The sequence below is a fragment of the Artemia sp. Qi Xiang Cuo genome, chromosome 4, assembly GCF_049724085.1.
Source record: "Artemia sp. Qi Xiang Cuo chromosome 4, ASM4972408v1, whole genome shotgun sequence".
NCBI classification, from domain to species: Eukaryota; Metazoa; Arthropoda; class Branchiopoda; order Anostraca; family Artemiidae; genus Artemia; species Artemia sp. Qi Xiang Cuo.
Window position 1 is genome coordinate 71060545 of NC_142797.1, and position 25672 is coordinate 71086216.

A 25672-nucleotide genomic window follows, 5' to 3' on the forward strand; every position below is an offset into this window, starting at 1 on the left:
CTAAATTCATGCAGTATTGGTACTTGAAATTTAGTATTTTATTTGATAAACTCGCAGCTTACTCCAATAATATTATACAAATAAATTAGACTGCTCGGTTGTTTTCTGTCAAAATTTTCCGCCTGCTAATGGCGGAAAATTTTGTTTTATACCTCTATTTGTCTGTATTCTGTATAGTGCTAAGTTTGAATAATGCCTCCAAAAGAAAGGATTTGCTCAAGCGAAAGAAATAAATTAAATTAACAAAATAGAAATTTAATGCAAGCAAAAATGAAGGAACGAGAATAAAATATGACATTTAAATAGAATCTGATGCATAAAAGGATTCGATGGAAATAAACAAAAAACAGTTATACAAGAAATTCTATGTTAGCAAATATGAATAGTAATCTTGAAGATTTCTGACATTTTGAAATTTGAATGGCACCTGATAAAAGATGTATGCTTTATATGTAGATTTTTGCTGAAAAGCAAGGTCATGAATAATCGTTAGTGTGAAATAATACCTTTGAGAAACCAAAAACATAAATATATCGGTCTATGAGGCATTAATAAATTGCAGTCCCATCTTGGCTTTCCATTTTAAAATCCTAATAAATCTCAGAACAAGCTGATTCAAACACAGTGGTGTTTGACCTAATGTTACCTTTTCAAATTTATTTTACTTCAATAAACCAAACATGAAAAATACTAGGAAAACAAGTTTAAGGCACAACCTTATATACCACTACTTGGCTAACAATTAATTAGATAGATAGATAGATAGATAGATTTATTTTCCAAAACTCCATCAATTATGAACCTTTACTCCATCAATACTATAAATCAGTAGACACATAATTAGAAGGTTAGAGAGTCAGAAAGGGGAAACAGTCGATTAGCAACAGTGGCGTAACTTCGTCAAAGTTCCAGGTAGGGGGGGGGGAGGGTGAAGTTGGAGCCATTTTTCCCAAATCAAGTGAAAATGACAGTGAAAGCTGAAAAGTGAGCCATATATTACCATGAAGGCAACGATCAATTAAAAACACTGACTAATTTCGGTAGATGCTTGAATTATGCAGGTTCGTCTTAGTTTTGACAGGATTTTGAGTAAACTGAATTTCAGCTTGGGGGGGATTTGGGGTCTAAATGGCAGTGCCCCCTGCCCTATAGAACTCTACGCCCCTTATTATCAGGATTCCATTATACTTTGTCAAATTACTTGCAAGTGAATGCTTTTTTCTCTGAATTAACATATGAAAGTTTTAATTAAACTGATAAGAGGAACGCATAAGGGGCCAGAGTCATTAGTTACTTTTCTACATCATGGTTGGGACGTTTCCCAAACGTTGGGACGTTTTTTTGCTTTTTTATTTTATATTAATTAAAAAAAAAACTTTCCGAGAAAGACGTTTTTTAAACAAAATTAAAGGCCATATTAAACAAAAGATCTGCAGAAACAAAAATATACAATAATTCAAACTCAAAACCACTAGAAATAACTACAAAGTAAAAGACGAAACCCAAAACGAACAGAAATTAAATAAACAATCATAGCGAACGAACTTACAACAGGTACTAATACAAATGAACAAATAAATCTTAAAACGAGTAAATCTAAGTATCGAAGTAAACAAAGTATCGAAATAACAAGAGGAAGCTTGCATAGCTCACAGCTATTTCCAATGGACTGGGAGGGGGGCTCAACCATAGAAGCAAAGTTATTTGTTCGTTAGACTATTCTAAACAAAATAGCTATTTCAAAATTTTGACCGTATGCCTTTGGGGAAAAGGGGGTGGGGTGCTGGTTGCCATTTGATCAATTTTTACTCTTAAAAAAGAGCTAGAAGTTTTAACTTCCATCGAATGAGCCCCCTCCAAAGTTAACACGACAACGCTTTCCCTAAAAACTTTATGTTTTAACAGTAGTCAACATCAGTAAGTTACAAACCCCGCCCCGGGGGCTCTGGGGTATTGTTCCACCCCCAAGTTATAGCTATTTAAATTTTGGACTATTTTGAACAAAATGGCTATTTCGAAATTCTAATGGATGCATTTTGGCAAAAAAGCACTTGAAGGGTGGGGACTGGTTACACTCTGATCACTTTCGACTCTTAAAAAGGATAAAAGAAATTTCGATTTCCTATCGAACGAGCCTCTTCCAAAGTCTATACGAATAAGCATTCAATTAAAACTTTGGATGTTAACGATGGATAATAAGGAAAATTTATAGCCCTTTCCCCGAGGGCTGGAGGGGGCGAGGGTTAAACCTGAAACCATAGTTGTTTTAAGTTTGGACAATTTTGTACAAAATAACTATCTCAAAGTTTTCATCTGATGCATTTGGGGCAAGAGGGCGTGGAGGGGGGGAGACTAGTTGCTCTTCGATTACTTCTGACTCTTAAAATGGAACTAGAAATTTCAATTTCTAATCATATAAGCTTTCACCAAAGTTTATCCGACCAACACTTCCATAAAACCCTGATATACCCTTGAGGCATAACGTACATCCCTTGCCCTGGGTTCTGGGAATTTTGTCGACCCCGAAGGCATTGATATGTGATCTTTGGACTATTTTGATCAAAATGCCTCTCACAAAAATTAGATCAGATGCATTTGGTGAAAAGAGGGCATGGGGAGGCTATTTCCCCTTTGATCACTTTTACTCTTTAAAACATAGAACTTCCAGTTTTCAATCAAACGAACCTCCTCCAAATTTTATACAGTCAGGTTTCCCCCCAAAAACGTTATATGTCCCCGGGCATAACTTACAACCCTTAGCCCTGGGCTCTGGGGGTTATATCCCCCTGCCCTGAAAGACATCCACCATTTTGTTTTCGAAACTTGTGTATTTTACACCAAACTTGAAGTCATGAATCATAATCAGCAACATAGTTTTCTTTGCAGCATAAAACCTGGGAGACAAATGGAGCTGGATCCCCCCTCCCTGTTTGAGGAACAAATCTTGAATTTCTAAGGAAACGCAATGCCTTTGTTTCGTAAATAATACAAAAAAAGTATTTTCTGTGACAATTTTCTGTGTTATACATCCTACTTCCCGTTGTAAACTATCCGAATACTCAAATTGAGCTGGATTATGCTTAGGGAATGAAAACAGCAACGAACATTTTAGTCCAGGGCTTTTAGCTCAAAAAAGTGTCGAACCCAGACAAAATTGCAATATAAACAAAAATGGTACCAAAATGATCAGAAAAAAATTCTGTACAACACACTAAAAGTCCTCATAAATCTGAGTGGGGCGAGTACCCAAAAAACAGGGGAAAAGGGGGAAAATGGGGGGGGGGGGGAAATGGGAAAAATGCCGAACATGCCCAGAAAATAGTTTAAAGTGAGTTTTCTGAGGTTTTCACATACGCTGTTTACGAAATTGACATCTAAAATTCAGTATAGAAAAAGATTACTACGGAAAACGGGGGAACAGGGGAAAGAGGGGAGAAAAGAGAAGAATACAGGGTAGGGGTAGAAAGCGGTTTGAAAGATATTTTCTGGGGTATTCCTATCTGGTGATTACGAAATTGAGAACTAAAATGATATAAAAAAAAATTGATTAACATAAAACGGGGAAATGGGTTGGGGGGGGGGAGGGAGGGGGAAAAGGAAAATATACAGGGTAGGGGTAGAAAGCCGGGGGAAATGTTTACAATTGTTAATACTGGAGACATATAGAGGGGCGGCTCCCCCATAGGCTCGGAAAAGGCAAAAAAAAAAAAACTCGATAAAGAAAAACGGAAAGAAACTGAAATCATTTTATTCTGTATTACTCGCCGTTATCAACACGTGCGTGGGTTCGTCAACATAATCCTGTTCTAATTCGACATTCAGTAAAAGAAGCAAGGTAGACTAGTCACCGCGGAGTTCCAGTGCCGACGACAAAACCTATCCTGACGGAATGACATCTTGCGGATCCAATAGTCCCCAGTCTGCGTGGATGCTTACACATGTGACATGGTAGCAGGATAAATCAAGGATTGTTAAGTCAAGCATAATTTTGCGTATCGGCAACTCTTCTTTCAGTACTAAGCCAAGTTCAATTCATTATTAGAACTGCGAAACTATTCATGCAGTATTCCGAAATGGTTTCAATCTTTCGGAAGTTTTTGAAAGCAGAAAGGACTGGAGACTGGGATCTCTGCTTATCCTCTCTTTCTGAAATGTTCCCATACCTCGCAGCTGCAGGGCATAATCTTTATGCCAAGTCAGTTCGTCTTTTTCTTCAGATGATGCAGGAACTTGAAACATCGAATCCACAGCTCTTCGGACAGTTTGCAAGCGGCAAGTTTATTGCCCGACAAAGTGATCGTTATTGGGCTGGATTTGCTCCAGACCTCGTCATCGAGACAGTGCTGATGAAGAGCCTAAAAACAGATGGAGGGCTGACAAGAGGAAAAGGGATGACTGAGCTTCAGAGAAACATATGTACAATGTCTATGCCAGTACTCGCTTCAGTGAATGATCTAATGCAGAAACTGACGGGCCTAGAGTACAGTTTTAGTGAACAGCACGTTACTGCAACCGCAGCACGAATAAAGAGAGATACTAAGGATCTACTGAAGTTTCTTGAATTCCTTCTAGAGAACTGTCCTTTCACTAGTTCCACAGAGCTTAGAAGTATAGGTTCCGGGCTGATTGCCCAAAAAGGCGTCAATGCAGAGGATCCTAAAGCTGTATGTGACCTGATCCTCCAGCGCATGGATGGCCAATCCGTCGAAAGTTTTTCATTCAGGAAGAAAGACAAAGTCGTTACACTGGCATCCGATGGGAACATAAATATAGATGGCGAGATTTTGCATATCGACCCTGCACTGCTTTTTCAACTTCTTTCGACTGCTGCCCATACATCTGAAAATGACATGGCGGAAACTCTACGTTACGAACTGTGCAGTTATCCGCCCGCTTCGTTTGAGAATCCTGGCATAATACGTCAGCCAGACAAACCTGCACTAGCGAAATCAGTATGGAAAGAAGCGAAAACGGACTCCTGCCAGTGTCAGATCCTGTCACTGTAGTTGACGGAGGTTGGCTGTTTCAGCAAGTACCTTGGAAGATTGGTGATACTTATGATTCAATCTGGGACAGCTATGTTAGTTTCGTTACTCGACGCTGTACCTCCCCTACTCTTGTCTTCGATGGAAACAGCGCTGGTCCAACCACGAACGATGCTACCCACAACCGACGGTGTAAGGGAAGCCAGCATCAAGTGATCGATTTCAGTTTAGGGATGAAGCTCCAGAAAAAGAAAGAAGAGTTTTTGAGCAACTCTCAGAACAAACAGCGAATTATAAGCTACATCGGGGAAAAACTCAGGGCCAAAGGATTTGAAGTCGTCCATGCGAAGGACGATGCTGACTATCTAATCGTGAAGACTGCCGTAACGAAAGCAGAAAACTCTGAAATAATAGTTCTTGGCAACGACACTGACCTTCTGATTCTACTCTTGTATCACCTCCCGCCTAATACAAAAACACTTTACTTCGAATCGACAACGAATGCAAAAGAAGCGATAACACGGTCCTGGTGCCTCAACGAAGTTAAAAAAAATGGCAGAAGTATCCAGGCTACTTCTGGTAGGGCACGCACTCTTGGGATGTGACACGACCTCAAGATTCTTCGGACTTGGAAAGCAAGCTGTGCTACCTCTTTTGAAGAAGAGCGAAGTGTTCAGAAAAAAATGCAAAGTGTTTCTGGATGAATCATCGTCTAAAGATGAAATAGTTAAAGCGGATGAATATCTTCTCCTCAGCTTGTATAAAGCACGACCAAACGAAGATCTCACTAAGCTGCGACATCGAATTTTCTTGGAAAAAGTTTCTTCGTCAAATACTAAGGTGTTTGTTAAGCCTGAAAGGCTTCCGCCAACCGAAGCTGCAGCTTCATTCCACTCCCAGCGAGTGCACCTCCAGGTATCCCGTTGGAAAGGGGAACAAGCTGAACTCGACCCGGCTGACTGGGGTTGGGTCCTCAGAGACCATAAATACTCACCTGTGATGACCAATTTGTTGTCCGCAGCTCAGAATCTTTTGAGTGTCGTGAGATGCAACTGTAAGACAGGCTGCAAGAACTCGCGATGTAGCTGCAATAAAAATAGATTAGCGTTTATGTTCGCTTGCGAAGAATGTCAGGGTATCAACTGTTTGAACAAGAACAACGAGATTGTTGAAGACGAGGAGCTCGACTAGTGACATCAATGCTGTGTTTTTCAAGTCAACTCTACTGCCTTAAATAGTGAAGATTTTACCTATAGTTACTTAATTTTTTTCTTTAGTTTCTTTATTTAACGATATTGGCTACAAAATTTCAAAGTTTACGTATAACATCGGAAGTTTTATACTGTGATCACTTTCAAGCGGTTATTTTCTTTATGTTTACTAATTCAAATGGTTGTAAGAAATGTCTGTGATTCAAGAAAGTAAAAGTTTGATATATAAGCGAGTTATTTTGTCCATAGGCCTACTTATTAGCCATTAGCAGCTGGCTCAGGAGTCAGGCTTCCCTTCCCCTTTTCCGTTATTTCCTCCAGTTTTGTTCGGTTTTCATGGTTTTCGTTTTCTTTCCTTCATTTTAGGTATCAGTTTCGTGATCAGCAGATAGGAAAACCCCAGAAAACACATCTCAAACCGATTTCTACCCCTGACTTCAATTGTCCCTTTTCTTCCCCTCTTTCCCCCTTTTCCCCCGTTATGGTGGGGCTCATGTTCTTTATTTCATTTTATATGTCAGTTTCGGGATCAGCAGATAGAAAGACCCCAGAAAACATATTTCAAAGTGCTTTCCACCCCTACCCTGTATTTTTAAATTTTTTCCCCTCTTCCCCCTGTTCCCCTCGTTTTCCGTAGTACTTTTATTCCATACTGAATTTTAGATGTCAGTTTCGTGATCAGCGTATGGGAAAGCCCCAGAAAACTCACTTTGAACTATTTTCTGGGCATGTTCGGCATTTTTCCCAATTTCCCCCATATTTCCCCCTTTTCCCCTGTTTTTCGGGTACTCGCCCCACTCGGATTTATGGGGATTTTTAGTAGGTTGTACAAAATTTTATTCTGATCATTTTGGTACCATTTTCGTTTATATTGCAATTTTGTCCGGGTCAAACCCTAAAAGTCCTGGACTATTTAGCACTAGCATTTCAAATTAGAATCTATAGAGAGTTTAATAAAAATATATATTTGGGGCTTTGTGAAAATCAACACCCCGGTGCTCATGGACCCTCACACAATTAATTGTACTACTTGAAGTCACCTTGACGCAATAGCTGGATTAAATATCTAAATTTTACATCCAAGAGATTTTTTTTCTCTTGAATTCAATTTTTTGATATGTGTGTGACGTCTTGTGTTTTGATAATAGTGAGCTATTTGAGTTAATCCGTGCCATTTTATAGATTTTCAAACAGTTCGTGGTAACGAACTGTAAGTAAGGAGCGACCCGGCTCAATGGTAACCGAAACTCTAGAAAACGGGTTTTTGATACCAATAGATATATCAAAAGAATCAGATTTCAATGCTGATTTCAAATATATAACTTTCATCAAGTTTAGTGCTACCCATCAAAATTTACGTGCCTGAGAAAATTTGGCTGATTTTCAAAAAAAGGGGGAAAGACCCCCTAAAAGTTATAGAACCTTAATGACAATCACACCCTTATAGTCAGCGGATCAGAGAACCCTCCTGTAGAGGTATCAAGCTCCGATCTACAAAAATGTGGAATGTTCCATTTTTTGCCAGAAGAAAGATCACGGATGCGTGTTTATTTGTTTGTTGGTTTGTTTGTTTTTTGTTTTTTTTTGCCAGGGGTGATCGTATCGACCCAGTGGTCCTAGAATATCGTGGGAGGGCTCATTGGAACTAAAATTAAAAATTTGAGTTCTCTTTTTGAGTGACCAAAAAAATGGGTGGCAACTAGGCCCCCGCCCACGCTCATTTTTTTATCAAAGTCACCCGATAAAAATTTTTAGATAACCATTTTGTTCAGCACGGTAGAAAATATGATAAATATGTCTTTTAGAGTGACTTAATCTCCCGAAGTACCCAGAGGGAGGGCTAAAAGTTATGAACTTTACCCAATGTTAACATATAATATTGGTTATTGGGAAGTATACAGATGTTTTCAGGAGGTTTTTTTTCTGGTAGTGGGAGGGAAGGGTGGGTCGGTGGTTATGTTGGAGGATCTGTTCATGAAGGAAGTTTTCATGGGGGAAGGGAAATTGCCATGAAGGGGGCGCCGGACTTGCCAGCATTATTTATTGGTTATTGGGAAGTATACAACCATTTTCAGGAAGGATTTTTTCTGGAGGGGGGAGACTAGAGGAGGGGGTTACTCTGGAGAATATTTCCGTGGAGGATGTTTCTTTGGGGTAAGGGACATTTCTATGAAGGGGGCGCCGGATTTCCAAGCATTATTTAAGAAACGATCAGAAATTAAATAAAAAAAACAAGTTTTTTCAACTGAAATGTAAGAAGGAATATTAGAACTTAAAACGAACAGAAATTATAACGTATGTGAGGGGGTTCTCCCCCTAGTCAGTACCTCGCTCTTTACGCTACAGTTTTTTTTTTGTACTTTCAATAGAGCTATCTATTCTAATTAAACGGCCTTTGTGATTCAGGGGTTTCTGAATCAAAATTTTTTTTATCTTTTACCGTAATGAGAGTGGTTTTTACTATGGGGAGAACCCCTTCATATAAGTAATAACATATACGTAATAAAAAAAAACAATAAAAAAACAAGCGATACGGCTCAATAGTAATCGAAACTTTTAAAAACGAAATTTTGATGTCAATAAATGTATCAAAAGAATGTGTTTATAATGCTGATCCTAAATATATAAATTTTATTAAGTTTAGTATTACTCATCAAAGGCTACGAGCCTGAGAAAATTTACTCTATTTTTTAAAGAGGGGGGAAACATCCCCTACAAGTGAAAGAATTTTAATGAAAATCACACCCTCAGATTCAGCGTATCAGAAAACCCTATTACATAGGTTTCAAGCTCATATCTGCAAAAATCTGCAACTTTGTATTTTTTGCCAGAAGAAAAATATACGAATATAGAAGTTAGTTACGTAAGTTAATTTGTAAAGACATCCATTTAGCAAAAGAAAAGTAAAATTTTTATACAAATAAAAGCTGCATTAACTAAAAAACGATCATAAATTAAATAAAAAAAAACAAGTTTCTTAAACTGAAAGTAAGGAGCGACATTAAAACTTAAACGAACAGAAATTATTCCTTATATGAAAGGGGCTGTCCCCTCCTCAACGTCTTGCTCTTTACGCTAAAGTTTGACCCTGTCTCACAACTTTATTTTTTAAAACAATAAAAAACTTTAGCGTAAAGAGTGAGGCGTTGAAGAGGGGACACCTCTTTTCCTATACCGAAATATTTCTGTTCGTTTTAAGTTTTAATGTCGTTCCTTACTTTCAGTTTAAAAAACTTGTTTTTTTTATTCCGTATATGAAGGGGGCTGTCCCCTCCTCAACGCCTCGCTCTTTACGCTAAAGTTTTTTTATTGTTTAAAAAAATAGAGTTGTGAGAAAGTCAAACTTTAGCGTAATAAGCGAGGCGTTGAGGAGGGGACAGCCCCCTTCATATACGGAATAATTTCTGTTTGTTTTAAGTTTTAACGTCGTTCCTTACTTTCAGTTAAAAAAACTTGTTTTTTTTATTTAATTTTTGAACGTTTTTGAATTAATGCAGGTTTTGATTTTGGTTCACCCTACATGAATAATTAAAACAAAATTTACATATTAAGTTGCATATTCATATTAAGTTGCATATTAAGTTGCATATTCAGTTTTTTAAACTGAAAGTAAGGAGCGACATTAAAACTTAAAACGAACAGAAATTATTCCGTATATGAAAGGGGCTGTCCCCTCCTCAACGCCTCGCTCTTTACGCTAAAGTTTGACTCTGTCTCACAACTTTATTTTTTAAAACAATAAAAAACTTTAGCGTAAAGAGCGAGGCGTTGAGGAGGGGACAGCCCCTTTCATATACGGAATAATTTCTGTTCGTTTTAAGTTTTAATATCGCTCCTTACTTTCAGTTTAAAAAACTTGTTTTGTTTATTCCGTATATGAAGGGGGCTGTCCCCTCCTCAACGCCTCGCTCTTTACGCTTAAGTTTTTTTTATTATTTAAAAAAATAGAGTTGTGAGAAAGTCAAACTTTAGCGTAAAGAGCGAGGCGTTGAGGAGGGGACAGCCCCCTTCATATACGGAATAATTTCTGTTCGTTTTAAGTTTTAACGTCGTTCCTTACTTTTAGTTAAAAAAACTTGTTTTTTTTATTTAATTTTTGAACGTTTTTGAATTAATGCAGGTTTTGATTTTGGCTCACCATACATGAATAATTAAAACAAAATTTGAATATTAATTTGCATATTCATATTAAGTTGCATATTAAGTTGCATATTCAGTTTTTTACACTGAAAGTAAGGAGCGACATTAAATCTTAAAACGAACAGAAATTATTCCGTATATAAAAGGGGCTGTCCCCTCCTCAACGCCTCACTCTTTACGCTAAAGTTTGACTCTGTCTCGAAACTTTATTTTTTAAAACAATAAAAAACTTTAGCGTAAAGAGCGAGGCTTTGAGGAGGGGACAGTCCCTTTCATATACGGACTAATTTCTGTTCGTTTCAAGTTTTAATGTCGCTCCTTACTTTCAGTTTAAAAAACTTGTTTTTTTATTCCGTATATGAAGGGGGCTGTCCCCTCCTCAATGCCTCGCTCTTTACGCTAAAGTTTTTTTATTGTTTAAAAAAATAGAGTTGTGAGAAAGTCAAACTTTAGCGTAAAGAGCGAGACGTTGAGGAGGGGACAGCCCCCCTTCATATACAGGCTAATTTCTGTTCGTGTTAAGTTTTAACGTCGTTCCTTACTTTCAGTTAAAAAAACTTGTTTTTTTTATTTAATTTTTGAACGTTTTTGAATTAATGCAGGTTTTGATTTTGGCTCACCGTACATGAATAATTAAAACAAAATTTGCATATTATATTTGGTTAAATGGCTTTCTCGCAACTTGTTTAATTTTATTTACGAACGTTTTTATTAGTAATAAACATACGTAACTTAGAATTAACTTACGTAACGAACTTCTATATTCATAAATTTTTAACACGTATATTAGAGGGTTCGCCCTCTAGTCAATACCCTGCTCTTTAAACTATGTTTGAATTTTTTCCAGTTCTTTAAAAATGACCTCTTAATCACAATCAGTTGATCAGTTGAAAAACTTGTTTTTTTTTATTTAATTCCTGATCTTTTTCTTTAATAATGCTGGGAAATCCGGCGCCCCCTTCATAGCAATGTCCCTTCCCCCATGAAAACTTCCTTCATGGAAAGATCCTTCCATATAGCCCCCGGCCCTCGCCTTCCCCCACCAACCAGAAAAAAACACCTCTGAAAAAGACTGTATACTTCCCAAGAAACAATACTATATGTTAACATTGAGTAAAGTTCATAACTTTCAGCCCTCCCCCTGGGGACTTTGGGGGATCAAGTCATCCTAAAAGACATTTTTATCATATTTTCGACCATACTGAACAAAATGGTTATCTCAAATTTGGATCGAGTGACTTTGGGGAAAATGAGCGTGGGAGGGGCCTAGTTGCCCTCCACTTTTGTTAGTCACTTAAAAAAGGCACTAGAACTTTTAATTTCCGTTCCAATGAGCCCTCCCAGGATATTCTAGGACCACTGGGTCGATACGATCACCCCTGGGAAAAAAAAAAAAAACAAACAAACAAACAAACAAACAAATAAACACGCATCCGTGATCTTTCTTCTGGCAAAAAATGGAAAATTCCACATTTTTGTAGATAGGAGCTTGAAACCTCTACAGTAGGGTTCTCTGATACGCTGAATATGATGGTGTGATTTTCATTAAGGTTCTATAACTTTTAGGGGTCTTTCCCCCTTTTTTCGAAAATCAGCCAAATTTTCTCAGGCACGTAACTTTTGATGGGTTAGATTAAACTTAATGAAACTTATATATTTGAAATCAGAATTAAAATCTGATTCTTTTGATGTATCTATTGGTATCAAAATCTCGTTTTTTAGAGTTTCGGTTACCATTGAGCCGGGTCGCTCCTTACTTTGATAATATTTTTAATATTTAATAATATTTTTTTTTCTCTTGAATTCAATTTTTTGATATGTGTGTGACGTCTTGTGATTTTCATTAAGGTTCTATAACTTTTAGGGGGTCTTTCCCCCTTTTTTCGAAAATCAGCCAAATTTTCTCAGGCACGTAACTTTTGATGGGTTAAATTAAACTTAATGAAACTTATATATTTGAAATCAGAATTAAAATCTGATTCTTTTGATGTATCTATTGGCATCAAAATCCCGTTTTTTAGAGTTTCGGTTACCATTGAGCCGGGTCGCTCCTTACTTTGATAATATTGATAATATTTAATAATATTTTTTTTTCTCTTGAATTCAATTTTTTGATATGTGTGTGACGTCTTGTGTTTTGATAATAGTGAGCTATTTGAGTTAATCCGTGCCATTTTATAGATTTCTTGCAAAAGAGTCAACAGACGATGGCTGAAACGAGTTGAGAAACTTTTTCATTGGTATACAAAATTCGGATAATGGTGCTAATATTTTTAGACAGACAATTCTCTGCATCTCGAAAGTTGTAATAAATGGGAGAGCCTTTGTGCCAAAAGCTTGATATCAAGAATTCACTAATTAATTAGTTTGACAGGAACCATTAAATAAATCATTAGAAAAGATGTTTTTCACTTTGGTTTGAAAGCGAAGACAAATCAAGTTTATTTTTAAAAGATAGTTAAATAACGTAATTCTTTAAAGATAGGGACAATATGAAACAAAGAACACAAAAGAAAAAAAGGACATCATTTTATGAGTATTGAATTAAAAGTAGCATTGTTCAAATAAGTGTAAAGAGCAGCATTGAAGGTCAAAATAGATGAAAGGAGAGCTTTATCACATTCATAATGGACATAAGGTCTTCAATAAATGAGTTTTTAATTCATTTGTTACGTCCTTTCTATGAACGGCTCTAATCTCAGGCCACGAAAATATAGCCTAGCTGTGGTGAAAGTGTAAACCCAGTAAAAGGATAAAAGTTACTTAAACAATGACCTCACTTGGGGGGGGGGAGGGATGGGGCCATGCCCTCCAAATTTTGAAATTCAAATTGTTATCTTAATGGCGCTAGCCCCTGTTTAAGAAATGATCGCTGAATTTTGTTTTATGTTTTGTGTGTCTTTCATTATAAAGTAGAAAAAAAACCACGTTTTCATGAATTGGAGCAATTCACGAAAGCATGTTTTGGGGCGTCCAAAAATCACACGCAGTAGTTTACTGTTGTGCTTTGGCTATTGGTGAGGAGGGTCAGTGGTTTCTGTGGCTGAAAAAAGAGTTCCCCAAGGCCTCAAACATTGCAACTTTAGGTTCAAATGTCTTTTGTCTCAGTAATCTTTCGAATACACATACGAATTCTTTCGTAAAAATGTAACCTATTTAGATCGTTTTTGAGGCCAGAAATGCCAATTTGCCAGTTTTAAGAAGAAAAAAAACCATGTAGCCGATTTTAATGCCAGGCCCCGGCATGATTACGTGAAAGACTTGTCTATATTGATTTTCATTTACAGTTATCTTGTAACTGCAGACAATGATAGGCTCTTCTTGATGTCATGGCGTCCCCATAATTTTGATACAACCTCATGCGAAAAATACAAATTTTTCCTTAAAGTTCTTACCCTTTTAGATCCTTTTAGTGGCCAGAAATGTCAATATCTCAGTACAGAAATAAAAAATATGTAGCCGATTTCGAAGCCGGGTTTCGGCACTCGGCATGTGTTAAGTTTGTATATATTAATTATCGTTGTAAGTAGTAACCTCCAAATGAGTCAGCTCTGTTTGCTACTCTTTCCTCGGAAAAATGAAGGACTCCCCAGTGATCACATAGGACGTTGAAGGGTCCCAATGACTCGTATTAGACAGTTGCTTTGTTTATGGCACCTTTGTAGATTTGTACTGGGTTTTGCGCCCCATTTTCTTAGCGTCAAAGATTGTGATGGCGTTGTTCTTCTAATGTAATATTTCTTTCTTCTTCACTTTTATTTTGGCTCATTCTGATTTTTCCTGTTGATTGTCTTCTAAGAGTACAATTCTTTGTTTTTAACTCCATTTTTGACACGTTCTGGTACTCGCTTTCTCGTGATTGCTAGTAATTCTCACAGAGTATAACTTTTAACCGCCTATTTCCTTCTCCTCGCTGTGGCATATCTTTTAGCAGTATATTTCCTTGTTCTTCACTTTTGTCTTTGAGTAGTTTTAATTCTTGCTGCCGATTTTCTTAGAAACTAATGTAGAAACTGAGACATAGAAGGAACTAATGTCTAAGCCCCGTTGATTTCAGGAATATTGTTCAACTGCACCTGAAACAAAGATGCTATTTCAGTCACCTTTTCTGTGTAATGTAAAAGAACTGCACTCATATCCTTACCGGCACAAGAACAATGTATATTTGGGGAGGGCTTTGTTTTCACCGAAACTTAAATGAGAATATTTCTTGTCTTCCTATTCATATACATTGTTTAATGCCTTCTTGATACCCAGGGGAACTCCCCCCCCCTGGCCCCTCTGCCAATGTCAAAGGAGAGCAACCCAAAAATCCATTTTTTTAAGAACTCTTCTTGAAAAGTGTATAAATTAAGACCCCAAAATTAATTTTTTATGTTTCAAATATCCCTCCTGGTAAATGTTTTTAGGGATATATTTTTGGTAAATGCCTTTGGGACACTTTAGCAAAGGCTGCAGCTTAGGTTTGAGTTCGGGGGGTGGGGGATACAAAAAAATGTGCCGACTAAATCGTTCAGTGGGCCGACAAATGTTGACACATAAGCTAAATTAAATTAAAAACGTAAGATAAACTCCAAGGTGTCGGTTTTGCGCGGAAGATGCAAATATGTGCCAACAGGATCATTCAGTGGACCAACAAATGTTGACACATAGGCTAAATTAAACTAAAAACGTAAGATAAACCCCAAGGTGCCGGTGTTGCACGGAGGATGCAAAAAATTTGCCAACAGAATCGTTCAGTGGGCCGACAAATGTTGACACATAAGCGAAATTAAATTAAAAACGTAAGATAAACTCCAAGGTGTCGGTTTTGCGCGGAGGATGCAAATATGTGCCAACAAAATCGTTCTGTGGACCAAAAAATGTTGACACATAAGCTAAATTAAATTAAAAAAGTAAGATAAACTCCGAGGTGTCGGTTTTGCACGGAAGATGCAAATATATGCCAACAAAATCGTTCAGTGGACCTACAAATGTTGACACATAAGCTAAATTAAATTAAAAACGTAGGATAAACTCCAAGGTGTCGGTTTTGCGCGGAGGATGCATATATGTGCCAACAGAATCGTTCAGTGGACCAATAAATGTTGACACATAAGCTAAATTAAATTAAAAACGTAAGATAAACTCCACGGTGTCGATTTTGCGCGGAGGATGCAAAAAATGTGCCAACAGAATCGTTCAGTGGGCCGACAAATGTTGACACATAAGCTAAATTAAATTAAAAACATAAGCTAAACTCCAAGGTGTCAGCGCTGCACACTGACACATTGGAATTTTTGAGGGATCCACGTTACCCAATTCCCCTAGCTCCACCACTGAATTTAGTCATAATACTACCTAGGTAGTATATATCTACGTTGAAAACTCCAACCTTGGAGGCTATTGTTTCTCCAAAAATAACTATGTTAATAGGCACCCTCAACACTAGAAACCTCACTAAACAAAGAAAAATAGACCTACTCCTAAGAGAGATAAAACAGTACAGCTGGGACTTTATTGGTCTAGCCAAAACCCATTTTCCAGTCACTAGTGAAGAGAAACGTGAAGATGTCACCCTTCTATTTTCGGGATGTAATGATGGCAAACATCGACAAGCTGTAGGTTTCTTACTGTCTAATAAAGCCAGAAAATCCTTAATCTCTGTAACCCCCCTTACGGAACGGATCATCATGAGCCACCTGAAAGGTTCACCCACCAACCTCACAATTATCTAAGTATACGCTCCAGATTCCAGCAGAGACGACGAAGAGTCTGAAAACTTCTATCTACAGCTTCAAAATCTAGTTGATTCTGTCCCTAAAAAGGATATAATCTTTATCATTGGTGACTTCAACACCATCGTTGAAAATAACCACACAGGACAGGGTAAATTTGGACATGGAAAAATAAACAGAAGAGGAGAACGCCTTATCGAATTCAGCCGAGACACCAATTTAGTCATTACAAACACACTGTTCAAGCACAGACCTCGCCGTAAGACATCCTGGACCTCACCGGATGGAAAAACTAAAAACTTAATAGACTACATCCTCGTGTCTAGACGTTGAAAAACGTCCGTCCTAAACACGGTCACGCTAGCTGGTGGCGACTTTGACAGCAACCACTCGCTTGTCATGTCTAGGTTCAAAACAAGACTTAAAGCAGCATTAAAGTTATCTAAGAAAACCCCCAAATTTCGAGTAGATCTACTGAAAGACGAGAACACACGTATGACTTATATCACCATTCTATCCGAAAAAATTTCGGAGCTCACGTCAAGCTCTCTACCTATCCTGTCTAAGGAATATATCGACAACCTGGTGACTAGCAGGCCTAATATCATATGTGATGTCGCTCATTCCACACTGGGTACCCAAAAAACCAATGAGATACCTTGGATAAGAGACAAGATCATCTCCCTCTACGACGAAAAGCATCGACGTTTCTACGACGAGAAACTCACGAAAAAACAAGATAAAGAAAGTAGGGACCGATACAAGCAGCTCAAACGAGCTGTAGAGAAAACCATCAGACGTCCTCATCGCACTTTTATTAAAGAAAAGTGCAATCAATGTGAATCGGCCCTCAAGAAAGAAGACCCCCACTTCATATATAGAAGAGTGCGGGAATTGGTGAATAAGAAAGATATTAAAGCGTTTTTCCTTGCTCGACGAACATGGAAACCAAATACTATTCACAGACGGAATCCGCTCTCGCTGGAAAAACCATTTTAAAAATAAACTGAATTTGGTCATCCACCCAGACCCAACAATTATTGACAGCTTCCCCGTAACCTCTACAGACCCAAGTCCTCCCCCTCCTCACTCTGAAATAGAAGCAGCTATAAGAGACTTGAGAAAAACAAAGCTGCCGACCCCGATGGAATCCAGCCCGAAATACTGAAAGTAAACTGTGAACCACTGCTTGACCTTTACCCCAGTATTGCCACAGCTGCTTGGGAAAAATTTCACTTCCCCTTACCCTGGTGCTAAGCCACGAGAGTCCCCCTGCATAAGAAAGGCTCTAAAGCTGTCTGCGACAACTACCACCCAATAAGTCTTGCCAGCCACGCCGCAAAATCCTCACAAGAGTCATACTCGGGCGTATACGAGCCATTTCCTCAATGGTCATTCCGGAATACCAAGCCGGCTTCCGACCTAATAGATCAAAAATTGATCAGATATTTACTGTTTGGCAGATCAAGGAAAAGTGTAGCGAACTTGGCCGCAGCATCTACCACCTTTTCATAGACTTTAAACAAGGTTTCGATCTGATATGGGTAGAAGGTCTATGACACTTCCTTCTTCACTTTGGCATCCCATCCAACCTGATCTCGCTGATCAAAGACATGTATAGAAGCTCAGAAGCCACGTCACGATTAGAGAAGGACTTACCAAGAGCTTCAAAACCTCTACCGGAGTGCTTCAAGGTTGCCTACTATCACTGGAGCTGTTCAATCTCTTCCGATCTGCAGTGGTGATAGACAAACTAGCATATACCGATGACATAGACCTAAAAGCCGAGTCCCTTCAAGATCTACAATCCCAGGCTAACAGCGTTCACTCGTCTACCAACCTCTTCGGGATGTCCATAAAACACCTCAAAAACTAAAGCCATGCGCTGCTCACGCTTGCGCGGTTCACAGGTAAATTTCAGCCATCAGCTTGGTGGAGATACCATTGAGTGGGTGGAAGACTTCACCTACCTTACTTACTTACTTCTGATAATAACCAACTCAAAGACATCGAGAGCCGCCTGATACTTGCGCACTCCAGTTATAAGGCTCTGATGCCCATCCGGAGGAATACGAACTTAACAATAATTCTTAAAACGAGACTCTTCTACTCCCTCATTATTGCGATTGGCATCTATGCCTGTGAATCCTGGAAAATTAAAACATAAGATCAGTGTCACCTAGCTGCCTTTGAAACAAAATCCCTACGATGCATCACTGGTATCACCTACCACGACAGAATCTCCAACTCCAAGCTTCTCCATAATCTGAAAGTCAAATTTACAATACTGGACAAAATAAAACTACAACAACTCAAATAGCTTGGACATATCCAACGCATGGCTAGCACTCGTCTCCTGAAGATAGCCTTCGATGGACGAGTACACGGTTCTCACCCCAGAGGTCGCCCTCCAAAGAGTTTGAAAGAAAACTTGTTATTCTACAACCTGCCACAACTCCTCCGCCTGGCCGACAACAGAAGCACCTACAGAAGGCATATTAATAAATTGGTTAAAGAAGAGGCCCCAAAACGACCTTCAAGGACAGATGGGACATAAGTCAAGTAAGTCACTACCTAGGTAATTGAAGCTATTCACTTAATCAATCTTCTCGTTATCCAACATCACTTCTCCGCCTTCAATTTTTCATAGTATGAGAGTCTTCTTAAAACTAATTTTTCAGATTCATTTCTGTACCCTGAAACCTTAAAATCTCCAAATATTCACAAATTTTGATAACATATTGTCTGCTAACACTCAAATCATTTGCACTACCTAATTTTGGGAGAGTTTTAACCTCAAGTTTGATTCCAAGCTCTCTTAAAGAATTTGCTGTGGTTTTTAAGGTCAAGTCCATTAAAATAACCCGCATGAACAGGGATACGACATAACCCTGCTAAACGGGTGACTGGACAGCAAACCAGCTACTAGCCTCACTTCTTACCATATTTGAAGCAATATTGTTCTCCTACATAGCACGGATCAATTTAAACTTCGTTTCTGTTATCAGAGGCAACGCAATAGCGTTACCTATAGTAAAGCACATACGGCTCCTATGTTTTATTATTATTTATTATTTTTTCCCCAAAGGCACTTTATATAGAAGGGATCGTCGTATAAACTTCAAAGGGGGCTCATTCGATTGAAAATCAAGAATTCTAGTGCCCCTTTTCAGAGTCAAAAGTGATTGGAGGGCAACCAGCCCCTCACGCCCATTTTCCCCAACTTCATTCGATAAAAATTTTGAGGTAGACATTTTTTTAAAATAGTTAAAAGATCATATAACAAAACTCCGGGGTCGACACAACTCCCCAAGGCCCGGGGGCAGGTGTTTTAGGCTATGCCCTGGAGTCAAATACGGTTCTTATAGAAGGGATGTTCGTAAAAACTTCAGAGAGGGCTCATTTGATTGGAAATTAAAATTTTTAGTTCACATTTTTAGATTAAAAAGAGATCGGAGGGCAACTAGCTTCCCTTACGCTCAAAGCCTTTTTTTCATCAAATGCATCAGATAAAAATTTTGAGACAGGTATTTTGTTAAAATTAGTTCAAAGGTCAGAGAACAAAACTCCGATGTCGACACAACCACACAGTGCTCGGGGACAGGCTTTGTAAGTTAAGCCCTGGGGGTTTATAAGGTTGTTATGGAAGGGATGCTCGTATGAACTTCGGAGAGGGCTCATTTGATTAGAAATTGAAAGTTCTGGTTCACTTTTTAAGAGTCAAAAGGGGTTGGAGGGAAGCTACCCCCAACGCCTTTCCCCCCAAAATACATCAGATAAGAAAATTTAGGTAGCCATTTTGTTAAAAATAGTTTAAAAATCATGTAACAAAAATTTCGAGGTCGAAACAAACCCCTAGGGCCAGGGGGCAGACTGTGTAAGTTATGCCCTGGGGGCTAGTATCGTTCTTATAGAAGGGATGCGCGTATAAACTTCAAAAAGGGCTCATTTGATTGGAAATTAACATTTCTAGTTCATTTTTTAAGAGTCAAAAGAGATTGGAGGGCAACTAACCCCCCCCCCCCCCCCAAGCAATTTTTCCCCAAATACATCACATAAAAATTTTGAGATAGAAATTTTGTTAAAACTAGTTCAAAGGTCATATAAAAAAAACTCCGAGGTCAACCCAACCCTACAGGGCCAGGGGGTGGGCGCTGTAAGATAGGCCCTGGGGGTAAATATAGTTCTTATACAAGGAATGCTCGTATAAATTTCAGAAAGGGCTCATTTGAATGGAAATTAAAAGCTCTAGTTTATTTTTCAGAGCCAAAAGAGGTTAGAGTGCACCTACCCCACCCCCCCCCCACCCCAAGCCCTTTTTTCCAACTGTATCACATAAAAACTTGTAGACATACATTTTGTTAAAAGTAGCTCAAAGGTATAGCCCTCCCCCCATACCCTTATTTCCCCAAATGCATCAGATAAAAACTTTGAGATAGCTATATTGCTGAAAATAGTTCAAAGGTCAGATAATAAAACTCCGATGTCGACCCAACCCCCTAGGTTCTGGGGGCAGGCATTGTAAGTTAAGCCCTTGGGGCATACAAGGCTTTTATGGAAGGGATGCTCGTATAAACTTCAGCGAGGGCTCATTTGATTGAAAATTGGGAAGTTCTAGTTTATGTTTTAAGAGTCAAAAGTAATCGGATTACAGCTACTCTCTCCCCGGGATATTTTCCCCAAATGCATCAAATAAAAATTTTGAGATAGACATTTTGTTAAAATAGTTCAAGTCAGATAACAATAACTCCGATGTTGACATAGCCTCCAGGGCCCGGGGGATGTGTTGTAAGTTATGCCCTTGGGGCGTATATGGTTCTTATGGAAGGAATGCTCGTTAAAACTTTAGAGAAGGCTAATTTGGTTGAAAATTGAAAGTTCTAATTCACTTTTTAAGAATTCAAAGTGATCGGAGGGCAGCTAGCCCCCCCCCCCACAACGCCTTTTCCCCACCAAATGTAGCAGATACAAATTTTAGATATCCATTTTGTTAAAAATAGTTCAAGGGTCACATAACAAAATTTAGTGTGTCAACACAACACCCCAGGGGCAGGCGTTTTAGAATATGACCTGGGGCATATATGGCTCTTATGTAATGGATGCTTGTATTTACTTCAGAGAGGGCTAAATTATTTGGGAAGTGAAATTTCTTGGAGAGAGTTCTGTTTGGAAAGTGAAAATTTGACGGAGGGGGGGAAACAAGCCCCCCTCCTTTTCCCCAAAAGCACCGTATAAAATTTTGAGACATCTATTTTGTCAAAAATAGTCAAAAGGTCAGATAACAAAGACTCTGGTGTCGACACCCCCCCAGGGACCGAGGGCAGTACTTATTAGTTATGCCCTTGGGCACATATGATTCTTATGGAAGGGATGCTCCTATAAACCTCAGAGAGTGCTCATTTCATTGGAAATTGAAAGTAGTAGTTCACTTTTTAAGAGTCAAAAGACATCCAAGGGCAAATTGCCTCCCCACACCTTTTTTTTCCCAAACCCATCCAAGAAAAATTTTGAGAAAACCATTTTATAAGAAAAGAGGTCAAACATCAGATAAAAAAACTTTGTTGTCGACACAGCCCCCCAAGGCCCAGAGGCAGGCGTTCTAGGTTATGCCCAGGGGGCATATATGGTTGTTATGGAAGGGACGCTCGTATAAACTTCAGAGAGGGCTTAATTGATTGGTAATGGAAAATTTTGGTTCATTTTTTAAGTATCTAAAGTGATTGGAGGGCAACTAACCCCTCCCCTCCACTTCTATTTATCCAAATCCATCCAATAAAAATTTTGAGATGACTATTTTGTTAAAAATAGTTCAAAGGCCAGACTACAAAAATGCGGTGTTAACACAGCCCCCCAGGGCCCATGAACAGGCGATGTAAGTTTGTCCTGGGGGCAAATATGGTTCTTATAGAAACGATGCGCGTATAAACTTCAGAGAGGGCTTATTTTATAGGAAACTGAAAGTTCTAGTTCACTTTTTAGAGTCAAAAGAGATCGGAGGGTAACTAACCCCTCCCCCTCCATGCCTTTTTTTCCCAAAACCCATCCGACAAAGTTTTGAGATGACCATTTTGTTAAGAGTAGTTCAAATATCTGATATTAAAACTCCAGGGTCGACAAAACCCCCCAAAGCCCGGAGACAGGCGTTTGAGGTTGCAAATTGACATACCCAAACTCTTTTTTGTAGTGATTTTTGTATGTTTCAAGCTTGATTTGCATATACAATTTAAGTGTCATCCGTTTTAAGATTTTTTTATTTATTTATATCAGTATCTATTGTATGTTTGTTTGCATTGACTGTTTATTTAATGTCTGTTCATTTTGGCTTTGATTTATGCTTCAATAGCAAAATATATTTTTTTGTTTTAAGCTTGATTTACATATTCAATTGAAGCATTACTCGCTTTAAGATCTATTTATTTATTTATATTATTACTTGTTTTTTTTTTCTACGATTGTTTATTTAATTTCTGTTCGTTTTGGGTTTCACTTATTCTTTGATAGTAATTTCTGGTCGTTTTGAGTTTGAATTTGTTTTGACTCTTTTTGACTTCCTGTAGTGGGACCATGATTTTCTTGATCTTTTATTTTTCTCGTCGTGATCACTTTCTGGCATAGCGTGCTTCCTTTTCCAAGACCATCGATGTAATTTTAAGCTATCATGGGGCGGTAAGGGTGCCCTTCTTTCTACTAGTTTCTTACTTGACCAATCTAAAACTTAGTTTCTATCCGTTTTAATTGAATTCATTTCATTCAATATCTTCCTCCTCATCTCCCCCAGATTCACCACATTTATTTTAAAGTCCACATGTTCTAAATCGATTATATTATACTCATACGAATTGGTAAAATCATGATAATAATAATAATATATTGAAAACCCGTCGGATACAATAAGTATAAAATGACAGAGTATACAAAATGCGAAAAGAGGAAACAAAAAGAAAACATACTAAAAAATAGCAAAAAAAGCAACAACCTCTTAAATAGTATACAAAATAGTACGAAAAAATAAAACAGAAAGATAACATACTCAAAAATTACAACAGGAACAACAACTTCTTCGAAAATAGCAACAAGGACAACAACTTCTGAAAGGACAAAAAAAGAAAAAAAAAGAAAAAAAGGGAAACAAGAGGGAAAATAAACAAGCAAACTTACCAACTCGTGCTATAGAATTGCTGCTTTTGTTTTTTGCTGGCTAATAAGTGTCTCAACAGCTAGATTTGGATTCGCTATGTTGTAGCGCCGAATCAGAAAACTATTTTTTGTCCAAGGGTGCAATTTTAGTAGGTACTTGGAAAAACGGAAAAATAAAGAGCGGATTTTAGACTTTTCACGGTTTGCCAATAATTTCCAGAAAGGGGTCACATATAATATATGTGGCAGAGCGGTAGCGTTGTACATATTTGCCAGTAGTGGAGTCTCAGAGTGGATTTAACGATCAAAACATAGGAGCTGGAAATTCGTCGTTCAAGATGTGAGATCAGGAGGTAGCGGGTATGCTGTAATGAGGTACCTATTGGCAGCCCCAGATATACTATTTTATCAACTGGTTTTACTGAGCAATCACCTAGTGTGAAATTAGTAGGAGGGTCATTCTTCCAATTGTACAAGTAAGACTTCCGACTTTTGGGAGATTAATCTCGTACCTACTTTCTCGTAATTGGACTGCAGACATAAGAATATTTCTGAAAGGTGGTTAAGTGTCCGGCTGAGAATCAGCGTGTCATCAGCATAGCATACTAGGGAGCTGTCAATAGAACTGAGAATGCATGATGAAGGACAGCTGTCTTGAGGCTCAATCATGTAATTCTTGAAGAAATTGGGGGATAAAACGGTGCCCCTGAAGGGCACCTTCACGGACTGGTATCAAAGCTGACCGTGGGGCTGGTGGAAGGTCTGTATCAGGAGGGAGCTTGAGTCACATGCGAAGGCAAGAGTAAAGATCACTGAAAGCCCGAATGATATTTGAGTTCACTCCTCTTTTAGCTGAGTTTAGCAACATAAGCGCATGAATCAATGAATCAAACGCTCTCTGTAGTTCTAAGCCACCGATCGCTAGGCTTTCTCCTGATTTGTGTGCATACAGGAGTGCATATGCAACGACATGGAGCGCTTCAGCACAACCAATACCACGCTGTCAACCGAACTGTCTTGGTGGACTGCAACACAGTTTCTCAAACTCATCTACGAATAAAATTTCAAATAGCTTGCAAAGAGAAGTGGCAATAGTGATTGGACGGAAAGAGAAGCATTGCATGGTAATTTTTCCTTTTTTAGGATCTGGCGTAAGATCCTGAACTGAGAAAGTGGTTGGGACAATACCCTGAATGAGGATAATCTGCATCAGGAGAGTTACGTGACTAATGAGGGCGGGCCCACCACTTTTTATATGGAGTGTGCTGATCTCATCAATCTCGAAAGATTGTTTAGGTTTTAGGCGAGAGATGCCTTGCATACAGCTCCCTCTGTTACAACGTAATCAACCTGAGGACAACTATCTATGAAGTCGTCCAACTCAGCTTCATATCTTTCGTTTAGGGCTGGTTCAGGAGGAAAAAATTCTTACCCATAGTACGTGTACCATTCAGAATCAGGGATAGCAGATGCGGACAAAGACTTATCGCTTTTAGAGGACAGAAACCACCAAAGGAGAGAAGGATTAATTTTAGCCCTTGTAGATTTGATACCAATCATCTTTTTTCTGTGAGCTTATAGCTCCTTTGCGAATTTTCTTTTTGTGAGCAGGCGGATTGAATTGACTACCCCCGAACAGGATTGTCCACAAGAAATCCAAATTTGAAGCCAAAATTTAGACTTAGAATGGGTATCCACTAAATCTGGATTTTCACACCAGCCAGGAAGGGTAGGATGACGGGGTCTACTTAGAGGGACGGCAGCTTTTTCAGCATAGCAAAAGGCACTGCCAATTTCTGCGCAATAAATATCGACTGCTAGTTGTGTTTCCTCCTTTGAAAGAGCAGTTAATCTAGAGAGAAGATGGAAAGGGACACGGATCTTACTAAGGACTCTGGCTGCTTCTTCTTGAAATAAAACAGGTTTAATTTTACGCTTATCACGGCGAGACCTATGAGGTGTTATCGAATTAGTTTGCGTTTGTGTATCTGAGCTGTGGCAAGGAATCTCTGCTGAGAACTGTATTGGTAAGTGATCAGATAGCTGAAAATCAAGCACAATCTTGACAGGCGAAATCCTGAGATTTGCGGTCGCAACGACGTGATCGAGATCTGATGTAGACATTGAGTTGTGTACGTGTGTAAAATTTAAATCTTCGCAAGATCAAACTGGTCTCCAAAAATACTAAGCAACAACGTAGAACGTAAAGACCTAGATAAGAGCGGTTCATTCAAATCGCAATTGAAGTCACCAACTAATATGCATTGAAGGCTTAAGGATCTAATACGGCTAATACACTGGCCGAGTTTATCACTAGAATATGTAAAAGCACGCTCTGAACGCTCATCATGGTAATTTTTAGGCAAATATACATTAATAAAAACACAGCTCTCAACACGAATCGCTAGAAAATTATCATTGACTTCAAATACACTAGATTTTAGAGTCAAACGAACGAAAGAGGCAATACCACAGGAGGGTC